Genomic DNA, 18,749 nt, shown 5'->3' with positions numbered 1-18,749 from the left:
GTATTTTTTTTTATTTTAACCATTCTGACAGGTGTGAGATGATATCTCATTGTGGTTTTGATTTGCATTTCCCTCATATGAGTGATGTTGAGCATCTTTCATGCGTCTACTGGCCATCTATATGTCTTCGGAAAAATACACCTTCAGGTATCCTACCCATGTTTCAAACAGATTTTATTTTTGGTGTTGAGTTGTTTAAATTCTTTATACATTTTGGATACTAACCCTTTATTGCATAAATCATTTGCAGATATCTTCTCCCATTCACTAGGTTGACTTTTTGTTTTGTTGATGGTTTCCTTCACTGTGCAAAAGCTTTTTATTTTGATGTAGTCCCAACAGTTTAATTTCGCTTTTGTTTACCTTATCTGAGGAGACACAGCTAGAAAAATGTTTCTATGGCTCATGTCAAAGAAGTCACCGCCTATGTTTACTTCAGGGAATTTTAAGTATTTAATCCTTTGAGTTTATTTTTGTGTAGGGTGTAAGAAAGTAGTCTAGTTTCACTCTCTTATTTGTGGCTGTCCAGTTTTCCCAGCACCATTTGTTGAAGAGACTGTCTTTTCCCCCACTGCAATTTCTTGCCTCATTTGTCCTAGATCAATTGGCCAGATAAGTGTGAGTTTATTTCTGGACTCTCTATCCGGTTCTGTTGATCTATGTGCCCATTTTTGTGCCAGGACCACACTGTTTTCATTCCTCCAGCTTTGTAGTATGTTTTGAAATCTCGACTGTGATACTTCCAACTTTGTTCTTTCTCAAGATTGCTCTGGTTATTCAGGGTCTTTTGCGATTCCATACAAAAGTTAGTATTATTTATTCTTGTTCTATGAAAAATATTGTTGGTATTTTGGTAGGGACTGCATTAAACTCCTGTATATTGCTCTGGGTAGTATGGACATTTTAATGACATTGGGTCTCCCAATCCATGAGCATGGGTTATCCTTTTATTTGTTTGTGTCATCTTCAATTTCTTTCATCGGTATTTTATAGTTTTTGGCATACAGGCCTTTCACCTGGGTTCTGGGTGCTTCGCAATGCATCACATCAGAATGCACATAATATTTGTCCCTCCTAATTGCAGTGGTGCTAAGATACATAAGTGGGTTCAGGTGGCAGCCACTCCATCTATTATAAAATTTGTCCATCTGTATCTCATCTAATGGCTTTAGCTGCCATTGCTGATTGCTGGTTTGATCCATTATTTCATTACAGTTACAATTTTTCTAACTCTGGCAATGACGTATTAGTGATTTCTTTCTAATTCTATAAGTCCTTCTGCATTTACTCATGGTAACTCTTCTCTAAAGAAGATAATTCTTCCATCAAATATTTGGTTACTTTGAAATATTATCTTTACATGAAAAGCAAGGTAGATATTTAAGTCTTATCTTATATGAACTTTCAAAATGAGTTGATGTCTTAACCACCTCCAACGTTGACCAATGAGTTATCTTCTTAAAGGATCGTTATAACACATGAGCCTTAGTATATTTCATGTGTTTCAGTCCTTTGTAGTTATCTTTTCGATGCTCAGGTTACACAATTTTTGGCCAGAGGGAGCCCCTTTAAATTGGCTCCTATGTCCTTTTTCCCATTTGTCCTTCTGACAAGATCCGAATAGATTTTGATAAATAACCTGAGAGGCACCAAGCTCAAGTTGTACATTTCCTGCCCCAGACCCAGAATCAACTTTTCCTTCTCCAGGGAAGAAATGATTTTTATAATTCACAGTCTGAGTTCAAAGGATGCTCATTGTTGCAGAGCCGTTCTTTCATTTGCAATCCTTTGTATTTAGTTGAAAATCTTGCTTTCTAATAACACTAACAAAGTGACTTATCTGCTTTATCCCACAATTTATGTATTATCAGAGGTAGTGCAAAAATAAGACTACTGAATGTACTTTAAGATTTCTTTGTGCTTTGTTTTTATTCTTTGGATATACCTAACTAGGAATATATGATCACATATTGTATTTTAAAATATCTTGACGTGTGACTATACTACCAACTTGCTAGAGTTATTTATTTTATTTTTCCAGATTTATAACTGACAAAAATTACATATAAAAAGTGTATGTATTTAAGGTGTAAAACATGATGTTGGATATATATACACATCATTATAAGGACATAGTGATGACTACAGTCAAGTTAATTAACATATCCATCACCTCAAAGAGAGTATTGAAGTCCCCTACAATTATTGTATTGCTGTCTGTTTCTCCCTTCAAATCTCTTAATATTTGCTTTATATCTGTATCTGTTGTCTATATTTTAAGAGCATATATATTGCTCTTATGTTGGGTGCATATATATTTATAATTGTTATGTCCTCTTGATGAGTTGACCCCTTTATCATTGTGTAATGACTTGCTTTGTCTCTTGTTAACAGTTTTTGACCTAAAGTCTATTTTGTCTATTTTGTCTGATTATAAGAATAACCACTCCTCCTCTCTGTTGGTTACATTTGCACAGAATATCTTTTTTCCAGACCTTCACTTTAAGCCTATCTATGTCCTTAACACTAAAATGAGTCTTTTGGAGGCTGTATATAGCTGGATTTTTAAAACTTCATTAAGCTACTCTCTGTTTTTAATTGGGAAATTTAATCCATTTATATTTAAAGTAATTATTGGGGCGCCTGGGTGGCGCAGTCGGTTAAGCGTCCGACTTCAGCCAGGTTACGATCTCACGGTCCGTGAGTTCGAGCCCCGCATCGGGCTCTGGGCTGATGGCTCAGAGCCTGGAGCCTGTTTCCGATTCTGTGTCTCCCTCTCTCTCTGCCCCTCCCCCGTTCATGTTCTGTCTCTCTCTGTCCCAAAAATAAATAAACGTTGAAAAAAAAAATTTTTTTTAAGTAATTATTGATAAGCGAGGGCTTATTATTGCCATTTTGTCAACTTTTTTCTGCTTCATAATCCCTTTATTCCTTTTGTCCTCTCTTGATGTCTTCCTTTGTGAAGCGATGAGTTTTGGGAGTGGTATGCTTTGTGTCCTTTCTCTTTATATTTTATGTATCTGTTTATAATATTTTTTAGGTTTTATTTAGGGTTATTTTTTTATATTTTCCATGAGGCTTACATGACACACGTTATCATTACAACAGTCCATTTTAAGCGGGTAAAATCTTCAATCGCACACAAACATGACACTTTCATTTCACGTCCCTCAATACTTAATGCTATTTGACATCACACTTCACATATTTTCATCTTGTGTATCCATTAACAAATTATTTTAGTTATAATTACTTTAACACTTTTGTCTTTCAGCTTTAATACTAGACTTGAAAGCATTATATTATTCTGTATTTGACTATATACTTACTGTTCCCAGTGGGTTGTATACTTTCATATGTTTTCATGCTGCTAATTACACTCTTCCATTCTTGTCTTGTTCCTGCCTTAGTGGAAAGCCTCTAGTGTTTTCCTATGATTAAGATGCAGGCTTTGGGGGCACCTGGGTGGCTTAGTTGGTTAAGTGTCTGACTCTTAATTTTGGCTCAGGTCATGATCTCATGGTTCGTGAGTTCAAGCTCCATGTCAGGCTCTGCGCTGACAGCACATAGCCTGCTTGGGATTCTCTCTCTCTCTCTCTCTCTCTCTCTCTCTCTATCTCTATCTCTCTCTCTGTCTCTGCCCCTCCCTCCCTTATGTGCATGCACACTCTATCTTGCTAAATAAATAAATAGATGCAGGCTTTGGGCTGAGGTGTGTGTGTGTGTGTGTGTGTGTGTAATTTTATCATGTCATGTTACAAAACTGTTCTCAATTGTTACGTTTTAACATGGATTGTTGAGGAATTACGTCAAATGTGTTTTTTGACCATTATTGGAGATGATCATATGACTTTTATTCTTAGTTCTGTTATAATGAATTGTATTAATTCACACCAAGAAATTTGAGTCGTCTAGAGACAACCACTTCTGAATATAAATCTTGTCTTCAACTGGCACAAAGAGAAACTAAGAGAGAGGAAAAATTTTTGAGCTGTTCAGTATCAGTAATCATTTTGAATCTTTGCTAAGTTTTTGGCTTATTTCCTAGATATGTAAGCAAAAAGAGAATTGCCTGGTTAAGTGTAACTCTATTTTAATGACTCCTTATAAAACACCATATCCCCCACTGCTGCCCCCACTCTCCCTTTGGCACAAACACAATCGCACTCGACTTTTGAAAAGCAATGGCTTAAAATCCCCGTGTCTTAGGAGACCTGTAACAAGTTAAAATGCTCCTCAGCCAGTATTGCAATGCTGAAGTTAAGCCCCATTTCTCATTGAATAGCACAGACCCAGAATACACGAGTATATACAAATTAAATGCAGACATGTTTCAGCTTGGGAATGCAATCCAATTCCAGAAGTGAGAGATCAGCTTTATGAACCAAGCCACCCACTATCCCAGGAAGATGGAGGGAATTAAAACCAGACCTTCCTGGCGTTATAAATTTGATTTCTGTCAGCAAGGGCAATTATATGCTGAAAAATCGAACTTCTTCTTATTTGCTCAGTCCCTAATGTCAGAGTCAAGGAGAACTGAGTCCAACAAGGTGTCCCAAGTTCTCTTTTAGGTGAGAAAATGAAATAAAAGTTGGAATATTCTAATGTCTGAGATTTCATTTCCTTTTATTTTTTTAAGATTTCATTTCTTCATTGTTAGAGGGCTAAGCCTCTTTGAATTCTAGAAGGAGGAAGAAGCGTTGCCATGTGGAGATTCCATCCCCAAATCACTTAGCTTCTCAGAAAACACAGATAGGACAGGTCTTACTCGAGGTAAGCCTCTGTCTTTCATCCTCATCAAGATAGGAGAGGAGATTAAATGGTCAGACATGTGCTGGATAACTCTTATTTGTATCATTAAATTAATTAAGATGACTTCTGTGACCTGGGCAATCAGCTTTGCACATACTCTTCCCATATAAATACACACCACACACACACACGCACACACACACACACACACACACACACTTTTCACTTCTGAGTCACGGATGAGAGGAAGTGATGTGGATCTGAAGCCAACCCTGAAATTCTCCTCGTATCTTTTGTCACAACGACGCTCCTCCCTTAATTGACTCTCTTTGTATCTGAGGTTTGCCCGGCTACCTAAATGTATGTTGGTTTTGTCATCCTCGTACCCCAAATTACAGTCTTCTGAAGCGAGACTGGGGGAAAGAAGATAAGAGTGTTCAAATCTCATAAGTTCCTGTGTCTCTAACAAGCTTCACAGGGCCAGAGGCCTTCCCCTTCATCAGCATCACCCGGTCAGCCCCCCACCTCCACCATCTCCATCAGTAGGTAGCACTCTTCCCGCCTGCACCTGCCCTCGTGCCTCTTCTCAGACCTGACGCCAGAGGCAGATGTGGTGACCCGGGCCATAGGACTGAGAGGACTAGTGACCCAGGGGTCCGAGTTCTCAGAGGTGGTCAGAGCAATCACTGCCTGATGCACCAAAATGACATGATTGCCATTTCCAGAGACACAGAGGTCTTTTCAGGAGAAGCTTTTTACAAAATCCTAGGATCCATGCCTAGAGGGCTGGGTGAACTATTGGATTCTTGCTCCTATACACCAGCTTTGCTTTTTACTGCCTGCTTATGTTGTGCTCAATACATATCTTCCATATCGCCACTTGGGTCCGCTTCCTCTTCTCGTGTCTTCTTTGGTAGAGATGGAGCCCAGCTGGTGACCCACATTCCCCACAGAGATCTCTGTTAAAGATGATTTTCTCGGAAAACAGACAGACTGCCTTCAAGACTTCCAGCCTACAAACACTCTCTAATGCCAGTGATGAATGTGGCTTTCTCCACATTATTTTAGGAGCGTTTTGTTTTTCTGATTTGAACATGGGCATCTCTGTCTCTCAAAACCTTCACTGGGTTGGGGACCACAGGGATTGGAGGAAAATAGCAAGTACAAAAAAAAAAAAAAAGATGTCCTCAGTAAGTGATCAAGATCTGGTTGATGGCAGGCCTTCTATGATACTTTGGTGATTTTATAAAAGGTAGATCCAATTGAATTTGCCACCAGCAGGCTGTGTAGATAGTTAAACACCACACAAGTACGGAGACACATCCTGACCTATTGAAATGCTTTCTTACCTAACTGTTCTCTTCTTCTCACCCTGCCTCCCTACTTCCCTGCCCCCCTTCCCCGCTCAGCCACTGCCCCTGCCCACACCCACCTTCTCCTTATTGGTTAGTCAGGGAGGCCATAGGCCCAGAGTAAGACCCAATGGGACTATACCCACTCACCAGGGAAACAGATTATGGGTTACGTACCAAAAACTTCAATACATCCTCCAAGAAATCCCCTCTGAAGAGTTTTACCTTTGGGAATGTTTCCACGTCTAGTATTAACATAATCCCTGATTCAAAACTTCTCAACAAATGAAAAGCCCATTTTAAACGCAAAACAGATGGGAATTTTCTCAAAATCTGGTCAGCCAGAATTTCAGGTTCACTCATGGCTTATAAACTTCATCCTCCAAAGGATTATCCAATGCGCTGATGAAAATAAGGGGCCTTCTCTGCCTACGTTCCACCCCTTTTTGGCCTTTCTACCATGTGATCACATTATCCTCATTCCTAGTGACATGCTGAGGGTCGCGCATGGAAAGCGTGGCTTCTAGAACACAAAGGAAGCCAGGCCTCGTGACAGGGAGATCCGCAGCTGTAGGCCCGCAGCCCAGATGGAAAGGGGTTGCAGAATCTCCTGAGGATTTTATTATAGCGGAGTGGGGCTTCTGGTTGTGCCTGTGCAGAGCTTAGATTTGAGGGCAGTGGCCCGGTAGGGACTGGAATAGAAAAAGGCATTCTACCCGCTTCTCCACGAGGAGAACCCTGGCGCTCACTAGCTGTGGAGCCCAGTGCAAGTTACTTAATTGCTGCGTGCCTCAGTTCTCATCTACTGGGGTAATAATAGTATTCCTAACGCTACGAAGATCCATGTGAAGAGAGGTAATACATACAAAGCGCCTAAGACAGTGCCTGGCACAGGGTGAATGCTAAAGAAACTAATACCTCACATCTGGACTACAGAGGAAGGGATCGCTCTCCGTGCAGAAGGGAATTTTCTGGACACATTTTCAATGGTTGGCATATCATTCCTCAAAACTTTTTTTTGTGCCCAGAAATATGGGATAAAATTGATACTAAGTCATAGAAGAGAAGAGGAAAAAGGAAATGCCGAATAAAAGAAATGTAGAGAAAGTTGTAAAGATTACCTTAGCGCCCCTTCTTACGGTACATAATGCGAGGCCAAGATGTGCTCCAGGTTAAGGAAATCAGCAATATGGGCTCAATTTCAGAGGCTTGCCCTTAGAGTGTGGTTTCATTTTTTATTTTGTTCTCTTCCGTCTCCCCAAGTGCTACAAATAGGGCCTAACATGGTACACGATAAATGTCTGTTGAATGATTGGACTTTTAATGATTTTTCCCTTCCTGTCTCTAGTCTCTTGAGACTGATTTCTGTTTCAAAAATGAGCATTGAAGCTATACAGTGAACAAGGTTGGGGGCGTAGGGTAGAAGCATCACAGTTCCTTTCCCGTCCCTAATCTCCATTCTTCAGACATGACCACCAGAATCTTCCTCTTGGATTGTGCAGGAACCTTCTAACTGCTCTCTCTGTTCTCATTCTTGCTCCTTTCAGTGCATTCTCTGTAGGAGGCCAAACAATCTGTTCAAAAATCCACATCTGATCACTTTATATCGCCACTTAAAGCCCTTAGTGGTTCGTCACTGTCATTGGCATAAAATCCCAAATCTTTCAAATGTTTGGTAAGGTTCTAGGTGATCCTGGTCTCCCTCTCCTGCTAACAAGCTGCCTCTCAGCTCCTGTGATATGCCAAGCTCCACCTGATTCTAGGGTTTTCCCACGGCTGTTCCTTCTGCCTAGCACACCTTTCTCTCTCTCTGCCCTAGCTAACTCCCATCGACTTCGGCGCCTCTCGTGCAGGGACGCTTACTACGATTTGCCACCTTTCCAGGTTAGATCTCCTATTTTATGTTTTTATTGGACCCTCTACATTTTCATTTTCACAGCTGCCACATGGTAATTAACAAGTTATGTAGTAACGTGCGGAACACGGCTCCCTCTCCAGGGGTAAGCTCCATGTTGGCAGGGACCACGTCTGTCTAGTTTCTTGCTTTAGCTTCAGCACTTAGCACAGAGCCAGGCATAATGCTCAACAGGCGCTCAATCAATATTTGCTCAAGGAAAAAATGAATTAATGAACAAATGTCTGCATCTGGCGAGCCAAAAGCCTTTTCGTGTTCAGGAAGTTCAGGCTGGGAAAATCCAATGTCACTCAATTAACTAATTAACTCGATCATATGGTAGACATAAATGATAGTACGAGCCTACCTATTCATTCACCCAGATGGCCCGACTTCCATACTGACAGCTGTTGGTGGGTTCCCCACGGATGATTCAGCACACAAAAGATCCATCCGCTCATTCGCCATCCATTCATGTAGTCCCTGAGCTTCATGTTTGCAGATGCTTGAAAGGCGCAAGGACATTTTGGCTTCATAATTTTTTTTTCTACGTAAAACATATATCCATGAAAGGGAATTGACAGCAAGATTCCAGGTGCTTCAGAGCCGGTTTGCAGGTGGAAAGTAGGCTGGTTAAAAATTGGGCGTTACTTAAGCCAACCATGAAGATTAAGTCCCCAACATTTCAGTAGAGAAGGTTAAGCTGGATGTTGACCATCCCAGCTGCCAGGCACTGACTGGGAAGTGTTTGCATGTGTGAATATGGGGACACATTTGGGCAGATGGCTTGCTCGGGGCTGGCCTCCAAAGCCTCTTAAGGTGTTGTGAGATTCATCTGATGCTGGAGCCAAGGCCATTAGGGAAAGAGCTGGGCTGCAGAGACCTGTCTGCCCGGGGCTGGAGAGAACCAGATTCATCCTGTCATTGAACCCAACAATCCACCCCTACGTCATAGTGCGCTGGTTTATAACCTGGGTAATGACAACAAATGCTCAAATCAGACTTGGCCTCTGTGGCTTTGCTTCCCTGGGCTCACCTGGCCTGAGAGACCGCATCCTGCAGAGGAAGGAACACTGCCGGCCGCCTATGCCTTTGCCTCTGTTTCCATTTGTGAAAATGCAGGCTTCGCGAAAATTATGCAGTCCCCATGACAGCTCCTCAATTTGGGCCAAATAGGCGTGCTAAAGGTTGGGACTCTTGACAGTGCGTGCACGGAGTGGCTGAGTAAATGGTAGGGAACCAGTGAATGGGCTGCACCCCCGGGGAGGCACAGTGGCAAAGATGCGGGGGCTCACCTCTCGCTCAGCCACGCAAGCTCTTTCTGTGTGCGCACCGGCGCCGCCCTGGTGTCCGAGCTCCCTTCCCCAGGAGCGGGAGCACATTTGCTCCCGCAGTGGAGTTTCTAACTTTTCACACCCGGCCCCCGCTGGAATACATCCCATTTCCAGGAACTTAGCAGAAAGCTTTATTTCCAGGGAATAGATACCTATTTATGTATAGGGAATGCTCGATTACACCAAATTAGAACGCCAAAAAGTTTTGAACGAGCAGGTGAATTTTTTTTTTTTTTTTTTTTTTAGCTCTACTTTAATAAAGTAGGAGAGATGAGAAATGAACAACTTACTGTGAAGGATGGATTCTACCCAACAGCAGATTTCCCAGTTTCTTGTGCTTTCTTTATCTACGGTGTGAGTTTCCCAAGGGCACCCTTGAGCACTGTGGGTGTGCAAGAGCCTTCTGGATCATTAGGGGAGTAAAACATCATTCTCAGTGGAAGGTACAAAGTATTTCATTTACTTGAAATGTTTTGAAATTGGCCAATGCTGTAAGGTACGGATAGGAATTCTCAGTTCATAAAATATTTGAATGTTTGAATAACCAGAACGTCCTATTACCAGTCCATTTTAGAGAAACAGGCATTCATCCATCTGTAGAGAGCATGCTATCTACAAAAACTGAGTGAACAAAAAACTGAGTGAAACTATTGATTTATTTTAGACAGAAGAGTAATATCTCCAAGTATGATGTATATCAAATCAATTTGTAACTTTAGCCATCCAATACCTTAAAGTTCTTGCAGAGGTAGAAGGACTTAGTTCTTACATTTCCTCAGTAAAATTGCCCTTGATGTTCTGGAATGAGGTTTCTACAAATCTAATATATTGCTCCTGAAATAGCCTATTAAAAATGACGACTTTTTCTAATCCACTGCACTTTCTGGCAGGGAATGTGATTATAATCAGTAGAGCAAAGGTCAATAAGAATGAATGGCATCTGTTCTCAGGGCATCTATGAGAAAGTTTCCAAAACTAGATAAGAATTTAATACAGGAATTTTTTGTCTGCCTCATCAAATTTAGATGCCCCAGTGCTGCCTGGAATTTGTGCTGTAGATTGTAATCTGCAGGTGGTTATAAAGAAGTCATGTGTCTTGGAAAGAAGTTCTTGAAATAGGAAAAAAAGATTATTTTTTTGGATGATTCACAGGTTCTCGTCAGAGACCTGCGTCTTGGCAAAAATCATTGTGTTTATCCTCATGATCAATGGGGCAAAAATTCGGCAGGGCTAAGCTAGGCATTTCTTCTGTTCTGTGTGGCACGGACAGGGAACACGAGGTGAGTTTCCATGGAGGCTGGGCTGGGCTGGAGGGTCTAAGGTGGCTTCACACATATTACATATATTCCTGGCACTTTGCCAGGAAATCCAGGAAGCCCGGGCTCCGCTGGGCCACTCTCTTGCCATACGGCGTCCAAGCCTCTCTAGATAGTCTTTCCTGCCATACTCGGACTTCTGCTACAGCAGCTCAGGGCTTTTAGAAACAGAGTGGACGCACCAGTTCCTGAAGATCTGGGCCTGAAAATTGCCAGAGTGTCATCTCCACCGTACTCTACTTGTCGATGTCGTCACAGAGCCTGCCCAGGTTCAAGGAGAGGAGACCTAGACTCCACCTCTCATTAGAAATGTCAAAGAAGGGACAGCCACGTGTAACGTGCTCAGGGGGAATGGAAGGGAAAACACCCATAATTAGAGTTTGAGGATCTCTGCAGGCAACCAGTGAACAATATCCAAGGGGCCTTAGAGCAGTAAAGCCCCCATGTAAATAACGGTTTATTCTGCTTCCGCTTATAACATAATTATGTAAAACAGCTCTTCCACCTGCAGGAGATGTGCACAGAGGCTGAGCCCCAAAATGTAACCTGTGACTAGGAGCCTCTAACAACTCTCCTGACCACGGCAGTGAAACTTCTAGCTCACACAGCCCCCCGGCTCCCTCTCTTCCCTCTATGTGGGTAAGTCCGGCTGAAGAGACCAAGGGGGAGCCCTCATATTCTTTTCCATTTGAAAAAAAAAAAAATGAACTTCCATTGATAGGTCTCTTATCTTGGGATATCGCGTCCTTAGTTATGTTTAAAATGCTCAGAAAATTCACTGGAAAAAAAAAATCAATGTCTATAGGCACTGTCCATGCTGACACTGTCTTCAGTTCCCCTACTGTGCCGTGGCCTTTCAGCTGGAGCCGGTTTTCCATTCTGGGCGCGAAGGAAAAGGAACGGTCCCGTAATTTGTAGTTCTCCCACTCACGGTTGGAAGGCTCTCTGATATATCATTGTTGTGGTGGCCAAGGCATGGCGAAGGCAAGGAATGGTGAACTCAGGCTCAAGTTGTAATGAAATTTTACTGCCTCCTGACTCCCTGCTTCCCCTTTGACACTCTTCCAACGTTTGTGACTCTAATAATATAGGGAGGTGGGCATGCGTCTTTGAGAAATTCCTGTTTAAAATTCCTCTGTAGGTCCAGGCCCAGAAAGACAATTTTCACATAAAGAAATCCAGGCAGGGGCTCCGTCGGTTGAGCATCTGACTTCGGCTCGGGTCATGATCTCCCGGTTTGTGGGTTCGAGCCCCGCATCAGGCTCTGTGCTGACAGCTCAGAGCCTGGAGCCTGTTTCGGATTCTGTGTCTCCCTCTCTCTCTGCTCCTCCCTTGCTCACACTCTGTCTCCCTCCCTTTCTCAAAAATAAACATTAAGAGAAAAATTAACAAAAAAAAGAAAGAAAGAAATCCAGGCAGATGAGAAGTCATATTCCTATTCTGCGTCATAAACTTCCCTGGGCCTGAAGTCAGAGGTCTTCTGGTTCAGACGCCTGTCTCCAGAATGTTGTCCTCTAAACACGTGCTGGACCTCAGGGCCCCCGCAGAGCCATGAATTAATAATACTTTGAAAGGATTCTTCTCCTATGGTCACTTCCTAATGGCTTTAAGTGTTTTTAGATCATTAAGTTCTTGACAAAAAATTGGGGTGGGGGAAGTCGAGGAGAAAGAAGGAACAAAGAAAGTAACTTGTAGCCAGAAATGTTAAGAAACACTTGTCATTTGAAAATAAATCATCTCTAAAATGAGAATGTAAAGTCAAAGAAAAATCTGTTGCTTGGCTTACGAAGATCTGATGAGCACAAAACATTTCGGGAACGCATCTATTGCAAAAGCAGGGCATCCTTTTGATGGTGAGGGCGCATGTCTGTCCGCGCTTCTTTATGCTTAGGTTTCCGCAAAGGAGCGATCAGATTTGGATGCGTTTCCTGGGTGATCAACAAACCATTATATTCTGAGCAGCTCTCCCAGAGACATGAACTCTGCAGTGACTGCCGCGATCATTGTCACGTGTCTCAGTGGCACAGAGACCGTATTTCAGTTCCAGGGTGTGGGACTGGCAGGAGATACAGTGGTGACGAGCTCGAAGGTGACACGGGTGTGGGACTGTATTCATACCTGCCCAGCAACCAGCAGGCAAGGAACCCCAGAGTCCAGGCAGGGCTCACACAGCTTTCCTGACCACAGCAGTGAAACTTCTAGGTCACCCAGCCCCCTATTCCCTCTTCTCCGTCCGCGTGGGCGAGTCAGGCTGAAGAGACCAAGGGGGAGCCCAGGCTTGGCTTTCTTTTGGTTGTACTCAAAATGGTTAAGAACAACCTGGATCCCGGAGAAGGCTTTAATGAATGGCTTTCAGTTCCCTCTCTCACTGTCCTATTTATCGCTTCCGTGTTTGTATGGCGTCATGGCTAACTGTGTGCACCGTGAAATCCTTCTCTAAGAGGGCTCGCAAAGGCTATTCCTCACCAGGATTTGTTCCAAGCAGGTCAAGCTAAAAATACCTCTGATCACTTTCAGCAGCCCCCCACCCCCTGCTGCCTCACTCTCCTGGTTGCTTCCTGCCTCTCTGCTGCTGTCCTTTTGCCGAGTTAGTTTCCTCTGACATATTTTTAGTGCTGGAATTTCCCCCAAAGCCCCAGGTTACTGCGACTTCTCCCTCCAGACAATCTCTCCCGGGCATCTCCCAAACCCAAAATACACAAATGACTCACAAACTCGTCGGGAGCCTAAGCCTCTACTCTGAACTCCAGACCCACATATCCAGCAGCCTACCTGATAAATCCACTTGAGTATCTCAAAGGTACTTTAAACTCAATATGTGTAAAATCAAACTCACATTTCTTCCTTCAACCTAATACTCTTTCAATGTTTCCTACCTCTCTAAATGAACCCAAGCATGTAAGCCGGAAACTTCGGAGGTATTTCGACACCCTTCTCCTTGTCTCTCAAATCCAAATCACCTCTCAAGAGGTCAACTTTTCCTTCCAAATATCTCCCGAATTTTGCCACTGTCTCTCTCTGCCGTAGCCTTTTCCACTCGTGCAGTTATTCTCTTGTCCATTTGCAACCAGAGTGACTCTTTTGGAACCTCAGTCCGATCATTCATGGAACTGTCTTGATTTAAACACTTCTTTAGTTTCTTGTTGGTCTTAAAATAAAACCCCAGACCTTTCCCCCGACTTTGAAGACACGATCTGGCCCGACGACTTGGACCACTGCATTTCAGTCCTCACTCCTTGTGCCCCAACCTCTCTACACCTGCAGCACCTAGAATGTTCTGCGCTCAGTCTCATGATAGGGTCTTAGTCCTCTGTTTGAACTATTCTCTTTCCCCACCCGCTTTGGCTGGTTAATTCCTATTCCTGCAGATCTCAACACATTGATCGCTTCCTGAAGGAAGACTTCCTTACCTTCCTGACTGGGTCAAGTTTCCTATTATTAGGTGGCCTTATAGTTTCTATGACAAACTAGGACCCTTTTAGAAGTGAAATTAGAGGGTGCCTGGATGGCTCAGTCGGTTAAGCGACCGACGTCAGCTCAGGTCATGATCTCGCGGTTCATGAGTTCAAGCCCTGCCTCGGGCTCTGTGCTGACAGCTCAGAGCCTGGAGCCCGCTTCGGATTCTGTACCTCCCTCTCTCTCTCTCTGCCCCTCCCCGACGTGTGCTCTGTCTCTGTCTCCCTCAAAAATAAACATTAAAAAAAATTAAAAGTGAAATTAGACACTGGGGTTAATTAGGCTGAAAATGGGTATAAATTGAGACGGCCACTGGCAAACCAAATCGTATGTTAATCCACCAAAAAGGACTTCCTCTGCACTACGCCTCTCCTTGTAGGGATCGTAAATTGTATATGTGTGTGTAATGCTTTGTTTGAAGCTTACCACATCAGAATGGCTGGAAGCTCCATGAAGTCAGAAAACTTTATTGGTTTTTTCTTTGGAAATCTATTGTAATTCCACATTTGACATAGTACCTGGGATATGGCAGATGTTCCAAAATTATTTCATCAGGGAGTGAAATGTCTTTCTCACTCTCCACATAGTCATGGGACCGTCTTGCCACTTTGACCATTTCTCCCTCGCAGATACGCATCCTCAGTTAGTGGCCCCCGACAGAGCAAGTGACATTCACCCATTTTTCTGGGAAGTCAATCCTTACACTTCAGCTTGCTGAGGGGTTAAATAGGCCCAAGACGCCTTGTCTTTACAAAGGCCTGTTCTTACGCTGAAAGATCCTCTTTGGAAGGGACTTTTATGCTGGAACAGCATTCACCGCCCTGCTACTTTACCCACACACACTCAGACCCGAGGGACAGGTGAGAAAAAAAAGCCATCAGGGCCCCAGGCTCTCCTCAGGTCAGCCCCATCTGCTACTCTGAGATTAGTTTGCATTTTTTAATAATAATAGTTAATATTTGAATAGCGCTCTAAGCACCTTGCCTGTATTAACTCATTTAATTCTTGCAGTGGGTTCACAATGTGATATAGTGCCAATAATGTCTCTATTTGACCGATGAGGGAACTGGCGTTTGTTTTTTTTTCTTTTCAAATTCTTATTGAAATTCTAGTTAGTTCATACACAGTGCAATATTGGTTTCAGGAGTAGAATTCAATGATTCATCCCTTACATGCAACCCAGCACTCATCACAAGCGCCCTCATTAATACCCATTACACATCGGGTCCATCCCTCACACCCCTGTCTTCAGTAACCCTGTTTGTTCTCTATCTTTATGAGTCTCGTATGATTTGTTTCCCTCTCTCTTTCTTCCCTCTTCCCATGTTCACCTGGTCTTTTTTCCCTTAAATTCCAAATATGGGTGAAATCATATGGTATTTGTCTTTCTCTGACCGACTTATTTGCTTAGCATAAGACACTCTAGTTCCATCCACGTCATGGCAAAGGGCAAGATTTCATTCTCTTTGATGGCTGAGTAATAGGGAAGTGGGTTTAAAGCTGTTAAGTGAATTGTCCGAGCTGACGGCGGTGAGTAGTGGGTATGGTATAGAGCCTCCAAGATGGCCCCCACAAACCTCGCCTCCTGGTGTCCGAGCACTCGGGTAGTCCCAACACATGGTATCAGGGTTGGGCTGTGTGGCCAACAGAGCAGAGCAGAAGTGCCGTGGAAAGGCCCATATGGCAAAGGACTGAGACCTCTTAGCAACAGGCAGCCCTGGCAAGGAGTCATTTTGGAATCATGTCCTCTAGTGTCAGTCAAACCTTCTGATGACTGAAACCCGAACTGACATCTTCACCATAGCCTCGTGATAGACTGTGGAAAAGAATGATATTTATGGGACTTCATAGCACTTAGTTTGGTGGTAATTGGTTACACGGCAATAGGCAATAAAGTGTCTATGAGAAGCAAAAGTGAGTCAACTGAGGACAGAGTCCGTGTTCGAAACCATTGTGCTAAATTACTTCTATGCTAATCCTTCTCTTCAGTTTTGTTTCTTCCTTCCTTCCTTCTTTTCTTTCTGTCTTTCTCTTTCTTTCTTTCTTTCCTTCTTTCTTCCTTTCTTTTTCTTTCTTTCTTTCTTTTTCTTTCTTTCTTTCTTTCCTTCTTTTCTTTCTTTCCTTCTTTCTTTCTTTTTCTTTCTTTCTTTCCTTCTTTCTTTTTCTTTCTTTCTTCTTTCTTTTTCTTTCTTTCTTTCTTTCCTTCTTTCTTTTTCTTTCTTTCTTCCTTTCTTTTCCTTTCTTTTTCTTTCTTTCTTTCTTTCTTTCTTTCTTTCTTTCTTTCTTCCTTTCTTCCTATCCTGTTTTCTTTCTTTTCTTTCTTTCCTTCTTTCTTTCTTTCCTTCTTTCTTTCTTTCCTTCTTTCTTTCTTTTTCTTTCTTTCTTTCTTTCCTTTTTCCTTTCTTTCTTTCCTTCTTTCTTTTTCTTTCTTTCCTTCTTTCTTTCTTTCTTTCTTTCTTTCCTTCTTTCTTTCTTTTTCTTTCTTTCTTTCTTTCTTTCTTTCCTTTTTTCCTTCTTTCTTTTTCTTTCTTTCTTTCTTTCTTTCTTTCTTTCCTTCTTTCTTTCCTTCTTTCTTTCTCTTTCTTTCTTTCCTTCTCTCTTTCTTTTTCTTTCTTTCCTTCTTTCTTTCTTTCCTTCTTTCTTTCTTTCTTTCTTTTGTTTCTTTCTTTCTTCTTTATTTCTAAGTTTTATTATTTATTTTTGAGGGAGAGAGAGAGAGAGAGTGATGGAGGAGGGGCAAAGAGGGAGACACAGAATCTGAAGCAGGCTCCAGGCTCCATGCTGTCAGTCTCATACCCACAGACCATGAGGTCATGACCTGCACCGAAGCTGGTGAGCCACCCACACGCCCCTCTTCAGTTTTATTTAGTTTTTAATTCCCAGTCCCTTTTGATATGATCTCTCCTTGACACGAGGAAGAAATGGCACATAGCAGAGGTGAGAGACTAGGGGTGACAATTCCTTGATGGAGGCCCTATTCTTGGTTTCAGAGATTGTCACTGTCACTTAGAAGCTTGTGACCTTAGAAGCTTGTGTTCTAATTGGAGGGACAAACTCTTCATTAATGTAATTAATTGAGTAGCAGAGACTCAATTCGATCAGTTGAAGGCGTGGGTCAGTGTCATGGCACAGGAGGCAAGGAAAGCTCCTCAAGAGCAGAGGCAGTGTGGGGTTGAGGAAGAAGAGGGTTTCAATTGGCCATTAAAAGATGAATGAGGGGCACTAGGCTGGTTCCATTGGAAGAGCATGCAACTCTTGATCGTGGGGTCACGAGTTCAAGCCCCATATTGGTTGTAAAGATTACTTGAATAAATAAATAAAGATTTTTAAAAAGATGAATGATATTTAGCAGGTGCCAGCAACAGAGAGGGTAGAGAAAACAAGGGGAGAATGGTAGTAATGGATGGGGGAATAAATGGTGCTGAAAGCAACAATATGCTAGCACTGTGGTATAATTATGCAGGGACCAGCCTTTCTGGATCACTAGGTTCCTGGAGCAGGTTAAGGGGAAGTAAGACTGCACCCCACAGTGGCTGAGACTTACGGCTCTTGAGTCAACAGCCAGGTTCTGCCCTCCAACAGCTTCTCCACTTCCTAGCCACATGACCCTGGGATCATCACTTAGCTTCTCTGGCTCCCAATTTCCTCATCCACAAACTACCTTCCTCACAGGACTGTAATGAGGGATTTCTAATCGTTAACTAATGTGTGTCAAGCATCAACTATCTGCCTGGCACTATATCCCACGAGGCTCATGGGATATATCCACAAAAAAAACCAGACCCCTGTTCTGTGGTATTCACAAGTCTTAGCATGACTTGTCCCACCAAAAGCACTTAGTACAGTGCCTGGAGCAAAAGAAGCCCTCAAAGCGGTTCATAAATCTTAGCTCTTATTAAGACTGAAAGGAGGGGGTGGGGCACCTGGGTGGCTCAGTCGGGTAAGCGTCCAACTTCAGCTCAGGTCAAGATCTCACAGTTCAAGAGTTCAAGCCCCTCGTCGGGCTCTGTGCTGACAGCTCAGAGCCTGGAGCCTGTTTCAGATTCTGTGTCTCCCTCTCTCTCTCTCTGACCCTGCCTCACTCCTTCTCTGTCTCTCACAAATAAAATAAATGTTAAAAATATTTCTTTTAAAAGAATGAAAGGAGGGGTGGCTGGGGGGCTCAGTCAGTTAAGCATCTAACTCTTGATCTCAGCTCAGGCTTTGATCTCAGGGCTGTGAGTTCAAGCCCCGCGTTGGGCTCCACACGGGGCATGAAGTCTACTTTAAAAACAACACAAAACAGGGGCGCCTGGGTGGCGCAGTCGGTTAAGCGTCCGACTTCAGCCAGGTCACGATCTCGCGGTCCGTGAGTTTGAGCCCTGCGTCAGGCTCTGGGCTGATGGCTCAGAGCCTGGAGCCTGTTTCCGAGTCTGTGTCTCCCTCTCTCTCTGCACCTCCCCCGTTCATGCTCTGTCTCTCTCTGTCCCAAAAATAAATAAACGTTGGAAAAAAAAAATTTTTTTTTAAGTAAATAAAAAATAAAAACAACACAAAACAAAAACACAGACTAAGAGGAAATTGGGCCTGAATGATGGAGAGCCTTCCTAACACATTTTTCGAAATGAGTAAAATTATCAGTTTATCATCTGAGTCACCAATGTAG

Source organism: Leopardus geoffroyi, chromosome B4 (assembly GCF_018350155.1).
Source record: "Leopardus geoffroyi isolate Oge1 chromosome B4, O.geoffroyi_Oge1_pat1.0, whole genome shotgun sequence".
In the NCBI taxonomy this organism is placed as follows: domain Eukaryota; kingdom Metazoa; phylum Chordata; class Mammalia; order Carnivora; family Felidae; genus Leopardus; species Leopardus geoffroyi.
The sequence above is the reverse complement of the archived record's forward strand: the minus strand, read 5'-3'. Positions refer to the sequence as shown.